General features: G+C 39.8%; 1 long non-coding RNA gene across 1 annotated transcript; it reads left to right on the forward strand.

Moving 5' to 3' along the window:
* The first annotated feature begins 7,544 nt into the window (after nt 1-7,544).
* Nucleotides 7,545-10,283, forward strand: LOC147336260 (uncharacterized). The gene is made up of 3 exons (XR_015128261.1): nt 7,545-7,854; nt 8,205-8,253; nt 9,718-10,283. It is a non-coding gene; the product is annotated as an uncharacterized LOC147336260 (long non-coding RNA).
* The last annotated feature ends 1,250 nt before the right edge of the window (nt 10,284-11,533 follow it).

Genomic DNA, 11,533 nt, shown 5'->3' on the forward strand with positions numbered 1-11,533 from the left:
ATAAACAGTTAGCAAAAATGATCCATAGATGGCCTGAAATCCCCCAATTAGCAGTTTGGTAGATAGCTATGACATGCTAATCCCATCCAGCAGCTGTAGAATAGAATAGAATAGAATAGAATAGCCTTTATTGTCATTGTACAGAGTACAACGAAATTGGAGTGCCACTCCCTTGGTGCAAGTTTCAATAATAAATATAAATGTAAGATATAAAAAGTACAAAAAAAACCAATCATAAGTACTCAAACAATAGTATGTACAATATATACAGGATAGCAGCATTAATATAATGACAGTATGAATAGCAGCATAATATAATGACAGTATGAATAGCAGCATAATATAATGACAGTATGAATAGCAGCATAATATAATGACAGTGACGGTATGGAATAGGTTCAATTGTTTTTGTGCTTATTTACTACGGTGATAGCTCTGGGAAAGAAGTCAACCCCGAATCTGTTTGTCCTGGTTTTATGTGACCTGTACCGTCGGCCTGACGGTAATAGTTCAAACAGTTGGTTGCTGGGGTGAGAGTGGTCCTTGATGATATTACCAGCTCTGCTGAGGTACCGAGAGTTTGCAGTGACCTCCAGGCTGGGCAGAGAGCAGCCAGTGATCTTCTGGGCTGTGTTGATGACCCTCTGCAGTACTTTCCTGTCCACAGCTGAGCACCCTGCATACCATGTTGTTACGCCGTACGTTAGGATGCTCTCTATGGTGGCTCTGTAAAATGTCACCAGCAGCCTCTCCTCCAGGTTGTTCCTCCTGAGCACTCTCAGAAAGTGGAGACGCTGCTGGGCCTTTTTAACCACCGCTGTAGTATTTGCAGTCCAGGAGAGGTCATCAGATATCTGCACACCCAGAAACCTCATGGAGTGTACCCTCTCCACACAGCTCCCGTGAATGTAAAGTGGGGCCGGGTCTGCTCTGCCCTTCCTGAAGTCCAAGATAAGTTCTTTAGTTTTCGTGGTGTTCAGTTGGAGGTTGTTAACTGAACACCACTCAGTCAGTCTGTTGACCTCATCTCTGTAGTCCGACTCATCCCCCCTTGAGATGAGTCCAACCACTGTGGTGTCATCCGCGAACTTTATGATGGTGTTTGAGAGATGGGTAGGGGAGCAGTCGGATGTGTAGAGCGTAAACAGGAGGGGACTCAAAACACATCCTTGTGGAGACCCGGTGCTGAGTGTGATGGTGCTGGACCGGTGGGGGGCGGGTCTGACAGACTGTGGTCTATTTGTCAGGAAGTCACTGTCACTGTTCATAGACATAAACTACACCTTTATTGGTGCTATTTCCAAGCACATTGTGCGCTGTCGGTCCTGCTTGCTACACAAGAACATTCAATATTTAGTATTTACTGCTGTTTACACTTAGCTAGATTAACGTGATGGTCAGTGGCGGTCCTAGCCTGTTTGGCGCCCTGGGCAAACACTCTCTATGGTGCCCCCCCCTCCCCCCCTCCCCCACACACAAACACACACACACATAAAACATATTAAGGATTGTATGTTAACATAAAACTGTTGTCGAAATTCACCAGAGAAACACACACACATGAAGAGAGAGAGAGAGTATGCATTGTATGCAGACGGCTACCAAACAGCCATCGTAATTCGTCACACAATGAGAACAGGACAAATCACAAATTGACAATGACTAATTAATGTTTTAAACTGTATTTGTTAACAATTTGAAAAATAAAATTTGCTGAATGAATGATCAACAGTTGTTGTTGCTGTGCAGCAGTGGGAATACTGACAACTGTCACTGGATCATTTAATGTTGAAGAAATATATTAAACCAGAGGACGACTTTTTTTTTTCTTTAATTCTCCGCTTTTCCAGTCTCTTCAATTTGTCTTTTAGAACACTCTACTCACCATATCAGGAAATGCTAAGATTTGACTAATGACTGCTTGAGAATCACTGGGCATAAAATAGTATTTTTTCCTGCCAAACTGTGTTACATTTTGAATTTTTGTAGATTAATTTAAAGAATTAAGAACAAATGATCTGTTTTGTGACAGGCTATTAATAACAAGCACCTAAAGATAATTTAAAATTAATTATTTGCAACATTGTCTGTTTTTTGTACACACAACATGGTTGATTCTTTTGAGTTAAGCACTTTTTTGTAACGGTGACAGTGTAGAAGTGAAAAAACACTGCCATCATCAGGTCAAACTTGAAATTTCAAAATTACTCTACAAATTTTATCCTGCAAATTGTCACTGAGGTTCTGTAATGACAGGAAAAATTTTTATGGAATGTTTATTTCCTTGAAAGTGGATCAAAGCCAAAGTAAAATGTATTTCTGTAGCTGTTGACCAAAGTGACCTGCTCTCCCTCTTGAGCTACAGCAACTCCTAATGTAACATTAAGTAAGATAAATACCACCTAGAACCTCTTGTACTATACAGTGTTTGTGTAGATAAAGAACTCTATGAATGTTTCTTAATCACTTTAAATAAATAATCATAAACAACCTCCAAAAATTCTGCTTGATCTGCTTGCAAACTGTCAGGGGTTAGTACTTAAAAAATTTATATATGAATGTACTACACAAAGGGAGTTCATTTGGATTTTTATGAACCCCAATTTTACAGGGAGTGCAGAATTATTAGGCAAATGAGTATTTTGTCCACATCATCCTCTTCATGCATGTTGTCTTACTCCAAGCTGTATAGGCTTGAAAGCCTACTACCAATTAAACATATTAGGTGATGTGCATCTCTGTAATGAGAAGGGGTGTGGTCTAATGACATCAACACCCTATATCAGGTGTGCATAATTATTAGGCAACGTCCTTTCCTTTGGCAAAATGGGTCAAAAGAAGGACTTGACAGGCTCAGAAAAGTCAAAAATAGTGGGATATCTTGCAGAGGGATGCAGCAGTCTCAAAATTGCAAAGCTTCTGAAGCGTGATCATCGAACAATCAAGCGTTTCATTCAAAATAGTCAACAGGGTCGCAAGAAGCGTGTGGAAAAACCAAGACGCAAAATAACTGCCAATGAACTGAGAAAAGTCAAGCATGCAGCTGCCAAGATGCCACTTGCCACCAGTTTGGCCATATTTCAGAGCTGCAACATCACTGGAGTGCCCAAAAGCACAAGGTGTGCTATTGCACACCTTGTGATGTCAGAGACATGGCCAAGGTAAGAAAGGCTGAAAGACGACCACCACTGAACAAGACACACAAGCTGAAACGTCAAGACTGGGCCAAGAAATATCTCGACTGATTTTTCTAAGGTTTTATGGACTGATGAAATGAGAGTGAGTCTTGATGGGCCAGATGGATGGGCCCGTGGCTGGATTGGTAAAGGGCAGAGAGCTCCAGTCCGACTCAGACGCCAGCAAGGTGGAGGTGGAGTACTGGTTTGGGCTGGTATCATCAAAGATGAGCTTGTGGGGCCTTTTCGGGTTGAGGATGGAGTCAAGCTCAACTCCCAGTCCTACTGCCAGTTTCTGGAAGACACCTTCTTCAAGCAGTGGTACAGGAAGAAGTCTGCATCCTTCAAGAAAAACATGATTTTCATGCAGGACAATGCTCCATCACACGCGTCCAAGTACTCCACAGCGTGGCTGGCAAGAAAGGGTATAAAAGAAGAAAAACTAATGACATGGCCTCCTTGTTCACCTGATCTGAACCCCATTGAGAACCTGTGGTCCATCATCAAATGTGAGATTTACAAGGAGGGAAAACAGTACAACTCTCTGAACAGTGTCTGGGAGGCTGTGGTTGCTGCTGCACGCAATGTTGATGGTGAACAGATCAAAACACTGACAGAATCCATGGATGGCAGGCTTTTGAGTGTCCTTGCAAAGAAAGGTGGCTATATTGGTCGCTGATTTGTTTTTGTTTTGTTTTTGAATGTCAGAAATGTATATTTGTGAATGTGGAGATGTTATATTGGTTTCACTGGTAAAAATAAATAATTGAAATGGGTATATATTTGTTTTTTGTTAAGTTGCCTAATAATTATGCACAGTAATAGTCACCTGCACACACAGATATCCCCCTAAAATAGCTAAAACTAAAAACAAACTAAAAACTACTTCCACAAACATTCAGCTTTGATATTAATGAGTTTTTTGGGTTCATTGAGAACATGGATGTTGTTCAATAATAAAATTATTCCTCAAAAATACAACTTGCCTAATAATTCTGCACTCCCTGTAGACTGGTCAAGTTCTTCTATACCAAACTCGCTCATACATGTCTTTCTAGACCCTTCTTTGTGCGCTGCTGCACAGTCATGTTGGAACAGGAAGGGGTCATCTCCAAACTGTTTCCACAAAATTGGGAGCATGAAACTGTCAAAAATGTCTTGGTATGTCTGCGTGTATTTCAAAACATGTAGCTCTCCGACTTTATATCCTGTACGAGAGTTTGTCTTGTATTATGTTCAAATGTTTAATAAAAACGTGTATCACTCATTGATAAAGAAGAAAACTTTGAAGAAAACTCTGAAATTATCCCGATTAGTGAAGAGTGTGTCGTTTCCGCAGCACTATTCTTTGTTTCTATTTAATGTATTTAAATCTAGTATTGTGTAGATTCACAATGGTCAGAGGGCCCGGTGGCGCCAGTGTCCGGCAGCCTCGCCTCTGTCAGTGCGCCCCAGGGTGGCTGTGGCTACAATGTAGCTTGCCATCACCAGTGTGTGAATGTGTGTGTGAATGGGTGGATGACTGGATATGTAAAGCGCTTTGGGGTCCTTAGGGACTAGTAAAGCGCTGTATAAATACAGGCCATTTACCACTCAATGAGAATGATCATCACGTGTTCTTACATGATATTGTAAGAACTGTATTTAAATAATGTAATGGAGAGCAGAGGATCATCACACTTTTTTCATATAAATGGTAAATGGCCTGTATTTGTATAGTGCTTTACTAGTCCCTAAAGACCCCAAAGCGCTTTACACATCCAGTCATCTACACACACATTCACACACTGGTGATGGCAGCTACATTGCAGCCACAGCCACTCTGGGGCGCACTGACAGAGGCGAGGCTGCCAGACACTGGTGCCACTGGTTTCACCCAAAACCTCTGGTGATAATGACCCACACTTTTTTTCACACCTTGGCTCATGTTATGAAGCACATGATTAATAGTGGTCAGCAATGCACTCAAATACACTAATAGTATTTTAGTGTGATTTAAAATGGGGTAGCACAGTTACCTGCAAGAAGGTCCTGAGTTCAATTCCACTATCAAGCCGGGATCTTTCTGTGTGGAGTTTGCATGTTCTCCCCATGTTTGTGTGGGTTCTCTCCGGGTACTCCGGCTTCCTCCCACCGTCCAAAGACATGCAGTTAGAGGGGATAGGTCAATTGAAAAATCTAAATTGCCCATAAGTGTGAATCCATGAGTGAATGTGAGTACGGATGGTTGTTTGTCTCTGTGTGGTAGCCCTGCGACAGACTGGCAACCTGTCCAGGGTGTACCCTGCCTCTTGCCCTAAGATAGCTGGGATAGGCTCCAGTGCCCCCCGCAACCCTGAAAAGGATAAGCTGAAGCAAATGGATGAATTTAAAATGGTCTAAAATAATTTTTAGACCATTTCACTCATTGGATTTATTTCATTTTTCTGACAAATAATATTTTGATGAGACAAAATGTTCTGATGAACAGAAAATACTTCTTTCTGTAATATTTATTCTGTATAAACAGATTATACAGGAAACACTTGGGCTGATGGATTGTAGGTTTCCAGGTTTGGCAACTAGATCAAAACGTGGCACAGCTGGCAACCTAACAAACTTTTATCCACACTCCTAAAAGGTTGATTCTGTTCATCTGGCTGAGATTTTCATCAGTAATCTGGGACATTTAAAAGTTGATGTGTACCGTAAACCTACGCATACAGATCAGAATTTAATGTTTGACTCTCTTCATCCACTGAAGCATATACTGGGTGTCACCAGGACGCTGCAACATAGAGTGAACACCATCCCTACAGACACAGTGGCCAGGGAAGCAGAAGAACATCACATCAAGAAGGCCCAGAGTAAATGTGATTCAAGATTCTTTATTTGTCACGTGCATGGCTATACAGGTATAACACACAGTGAAATGTGACCTGATACACTCCTCGACTGTGCAACGAAAAAAAGAGAAAGACAGAACTTTATATACAGTGAATGAGTATATACAAAGAGGACATTATGTGTTGCAAGTGGGTGAGTTATGTACATTATATAAATAGAAATAAAATAAAATAAAACAATATGGAAAATTACATCTTGTGCACATTGTGTGGGAAGGGTGTTAAAATGTCATGTGCTATAGTGAGGCCAGAAGAATCAGGATGATATGAGAATATATGCACTGCACTACACACTGTATATAAATGCCACTTGTTTTGCACATATTCAACTCTGTATATTTTATATATTTTATTATTTTTATTATTTATTTATTTTTACTATTTAATTTGTAAAAATGTGTATACACACACACACACACACACACTCGTAGGAAAATATTTAGTATACACATCCAGAAATGCATACACTATTATATATTGTACATATATTTATTAGTTTCAGGTTGGCCATTCTTGTATTTTGCTCGTTTGTGTTGTTGTGTTTGCACATCTCTGTTGCTTGTGGGGCTCGCACACAAGAATTTCACTCGCATGTGCTGTGCCAGTGTGCCTGCACATGTGATGTGACAATAAAAGTGATTTGATTTGATTTGATTTGAATATGATAATGAGTCCTGTCTCAGTCACTTAAGGATAATAGGGGGGTGGGGGGCACCCGTCCCATCCCAGCAACAGATGGGATGGGTCCTTCAAAATCTCTCACATCTCTCCACAGCACCTGTATAGAAAGTCCTGAGGATCACTGGAGAGACCCTGAACTTCCTCAGTTGTCGTAGGTTGTACAGGCACTGCCTAGCCTTTTTGGTCTGGACCTGAATGTGGGCAGACCATGTCAGGTCTGAGGAGATGTTGACACCGAGATACTTGAAGGACTGCACGCTCTCCACTGGAGCTCCATTAATGATAATGGAGGCTATCCCAGCTGGACATATATATATATATATATATATATATATATATATATATATATATATATATATATATATATATATATATCTACAGGCCTTTGGAGCCGAGGATCGCAAGTTTCATTCCCGCCTGGGATGTCTGTATCCAGTAAGGGTCCTGAGGCTAGACCCCCTATGCTAAGTGAGCCTACTGCAGACATGAGCGAGACAGATTTTTTTTTTATAGATATATATAACATATCAGAGGGGCTTTTAATAAGATATATATATAAAAAAAACCCTCTTTACATCTGCTAATGAAAGTGAAAATGAATGAAAATAAAATGCTAGAGAAAGGGCTGTGTGGAGAGCTGTTATAAATGCATGAACTGTTGATCTGTTAGAGTTTAAGTTGAGTTTAAACTACATACATCTTATGTAATACTCAATACAAATACACTATGAACACCTTCATCTTGTTGAATTTAATATGCTGTGTGTATTATATTCTGACAAGATGAAATGTAAATGTAACTGATTTTGTTCAATAATGAGTTTGAGTGGGTTTTATTTCTTTTATGTCATTTTTGATTTCGTTGTTAGTTATTATTTTGTTTTGTTTATGACTTTGAATAAATAAAGTTTGGAGGAAAAAACACCAGTGGTTGTTATCCTGCTGGGATTTGTGGTTCATTAAATACTTGGTGTTGATTTTTAAATTCACTTCTGGAACCTTATGAAGTGGAGTCAGCTTTGGATACCATGGGAACCATTGGTGCATCTCTCAGAGTTCAGTGAAGGCAAGCATTAAGCAGGACCAAAACAAATGTCCCTCACATGCCAAGGGTAAGAAAAAAACTGGTGGTCAGTGGTAGTTTTAGTAAATCAAAGGACATTCAGTGTTTTTTTTTCCTTTTAATTGTGTTATTTTCAATTGAATTCATGTTTCAGGTCCAGTTTATCTTTAAAACTAGGCACAAACACGAGACGAAATGTCTGTAAATTTGTAGTATCTAACTTGATTATCTTTCTTATTGCTACTTTAAAGTATTTAATCATATTTTCAAGCTAAATTTTAAAGGTACATATGTTGTTTTTCATTTATGTGCTTGGATGAGAAGTCTTAACATCATTGTTGTTTTTAAGGCAGTATTTGGATAATTTTTCTCTAAACTTATTATCTTTATGTTTGTCAGAGCTGATTCACTGAGTAACACCAGCAGCCAAATGCTCACAGTGGCAGAGGTAAGTCACTTTAACGTGACACATTAGATAAGGAAGAGACATGGCATTCCAAGTGTAACCCACCTAAAATTGCCTCATGAAAATTAACTGCTGATCCCGAGGAATGCCAGGTAGGTGGCACTATGAGATTATGTAGTGCTTGTGAATTTAAATAGCGAAGGAAAACGACGTTAAGGCTGTATCCCAATTCGGGGTCTGCAGCTTTAAAGTACGCAGCCTTAACGGTCCTCAAGGTCCGCGTACTCAAAGACCGTTAAGGCCGGAAGTGCGAGGCTTGGAAACGTTTCATACAGCTTTGTTTGACAGAAATGAAGGAGAACATATTTTGTACATTTGTTTCTACATGAGCTCTGTGTGATTTGATAAGAATCTGAGGCTGAGACCACAGGACTGTACAAACATGATTGTTGGGCTTCATTTCTGTACTGAACAGTCATTTTAAGATTAGCTAGTAAATAACAATTAGATAGTGTTGTTCATGAGACTAAAATCATCTCACTTTGGTAATGTAACTATAATATGGCCAATATTATAGTTATTATATTAATCATTATTAGTTATTACAGCAGTGAGTTTGAACTCTGTGTCAAATACTGAGCTTCAGTAAAGATTCAAGTTGCAGTTATTTATTTATATCACCTTAAATCTTCACTCAAAGACAAGTATCTGTTACAGTGTATATATAGATGTATCATACATAAGAGACAAATGTTGTTCTTTTAATGTGTTGGCATTACTAAATTTGGCTCAGTGCTTACATATATGTGTAAAAAGAAAATGTACGAGCTGTGATAACTGTTTCTGATAGAATGAAGAGTAGACTTTGCTGCTCTTAACTTTTTACTGTCCACTTTCTGCTGTGAACAAACAAATTTCCTATGTGTGGGACTAATAAAGGTTTATCTTATCTTATCTTATGTGAAGGTGAAAGGTAAACTTCACAGTGACATAAAAATGTTCCCAAAGGGGCCAGGGGAACAGTTAATTTAGCATTTTTGGCATTACAGGTACAGCCAGGATATATTTTTACTTACCTTTCACTAAAATTGCAGTTTCCCTGCTGACTCCAATTATGGAATCAGATGGGGAAGCACAGAGTTTCCGTTGTTGAATAGTGGGTTTGTGTTTGCATTTGGTGACGTGTGAACAGGATTACTTTGCTTACTTGTAAATAGCCTGTTTAAGTTACATATAAATGGGTAAAAAACATGTATAATTAATATGCAAAATATTGTTGGGGTAATGAGCATGCTGACTGCATCAAAACATCTTCTGACTACAAACACGTTTTTCATCCCTCACCTGGCGGGAGGAGTTTATGAAAGAAGGACACAACAACTCTTCAGTAATTTCCCATTTCCACTTTTTCACAACACCTCAGTCTTTGTAAGGAGGAAGTCTATCAGATCAAATGGTTGTAGATTGTTGTTACTCTGTCCATCTCTTCTTTCTCTTTATATACAGACCGGGAAAATGCAAAGAAGACCTCACCATAAGAAGGGGGTAGATTCAACTGAAGAACAGCTGGATCTGCGCACAAAAGTTCACACCAAACGATACCTCTGTGAGCAGTGTGGGAAAATGTTCAAAACACTATTAAGTTTGAAGGTCCATCAGCGTCTGCACACTGGACAAAAACCCTATTCTTGTGATCAGTGTGGCCAGAGCTTTGCCCAGTTAGTTCATCTTCAGGTGCATCAGTTTGGGCACAGTGGAAAAAAACCATTCCTCTGTGAAGAGTGTGGAAAGACCTTCACTCACCGAAGTCCTTTGAAAAGACACCAATACACCCACACAGGAGAAAAACCATTCCCCTGTGATGAGTGTGGAAAAAGGTTCTCTCACTTAGGGAACTTGAAAATGCACCAGCGTATTCACACAGGAGAAAAACCATTCCCCTGTAATAACTGTGGAAAACGCTTCGTCCAAGCAATTCATTTACAGAAACACAAGTGCATGCCACAGGTGTAGGAAGCATCCTGCCCTACATCGGCACTTCCACAAATGTTTATCAACCCATTAAAATAATTTGCAAGCATATTAACATGTTGTCATTCTAATTTCATTTTCAAATGAAAGCCAATGACAGGGAGATGTTTTCTTTCTGTGCCAGCGATCTGTGTCAGCTGATCCCTGCAACCGTGCACTTACGTCTTTGATCAAATAAACTAAGCTGAAACCATTAAATAACTAACCAGCCTGTGCCAGCGATCTGGGTCAGCTGATCCCTGCGAACGTGGACTGAAGTTTTAGATCAAATAAACAAAGCTGAAACCATTAAATAACTAACCAGCGATCTGTGTCAGCTGATCCCTGCGACCGTGCACTGAAGTTTTAGATAAAATAAACTAAGCTGAAACCATTAAATAACTAACCAGCGATCTGTGTCAGCGGATCCCTGCGACCGTGCACTGAAGTTTAAGATAAAATAAACTAAGTTGAAACCATTAAATAACTAACCAGCCTGTGCAAGGGATCTGTGCCAGAGATCTGTGTCAGCTGATCCCTGCGAACGTGGACTGAAGTTTTAGATCAAATAAACTAAGCTGAAACCACTAAATAACTAACCAGGCTGTGCCAGAGATCTGTGTCAGCTGATCCCTGCGAACGTGGACTGAAGTTTTAGAGAAAATAAACTAAGTTGAAACCATTAAATAACTAACCAGCCTGTGCCAGGAATCTTTGTCAACTGATCCCTGCAACCGTGCACTGAATTTTTAGAGAAAATAAACTAAGTTGAAACCATTAAATAACTAACCAGCGTGTGTCAGGGATCTGTGTTAGCTGATCCCTGCAAATGTGCACTGAAGTTTTACAGAAAATAAAGTAAGCTGAAACAATTAAATAACTAACCAGCCTGTGCCAGGGATCTGTGTCAGCTGATCTTTGCGACCATGCACTGAAGTCTTAGATCAAATAAACTAGCCTGAAACCATTAAATAACTAACCAGCCTGTGCGAGCGATCTGTGTCAGCTGATCCCTGCAACCGTGCACTGAAGTTTTAGATCAAATAAACTAAGCTGAAACCATTAAATAACCAACCAGGCTGTGCCAGAGATCTGTGTCAGCTGATCCCTGCAACCGTGCACTGAAGTTTTAGATCAAATAAACTAAGCTGAAACCATTAAATAACCAACCAGCCTGTGCCAGAGATCTGTGTCAGCTGATCCCTGCGAACGTGGACTGAAGTTGTAGATCAAATAAACAAAGCTGAAACCATTAAATAACTAGCCAGCCTGTGCCAGGGATCTGTGTCAGCTGATCCCTGCAACCGTGCAC

The sequence above is a fragment of the Aulonocara sp. 'chitande type north' Nkhata Bay genome, linkage group LG3 (genome assembly GCF_057382095.1).
Source record: "Aulonocara sp. 'chitande type north' Nkhata Bay isolate Kocher_YH1m ecotype deep benthic linkage group LG3, A_spYH_male_GT1.1, whole genome shotgun sequence".
Lineage (NCBI taxonomy): Eukaryota > Metazoa > Chordata > Actinopteri > Cichliformes > Cichlidae > Aulonocara > Aulonocara sp. 'chitande type north' Nkhata Bay.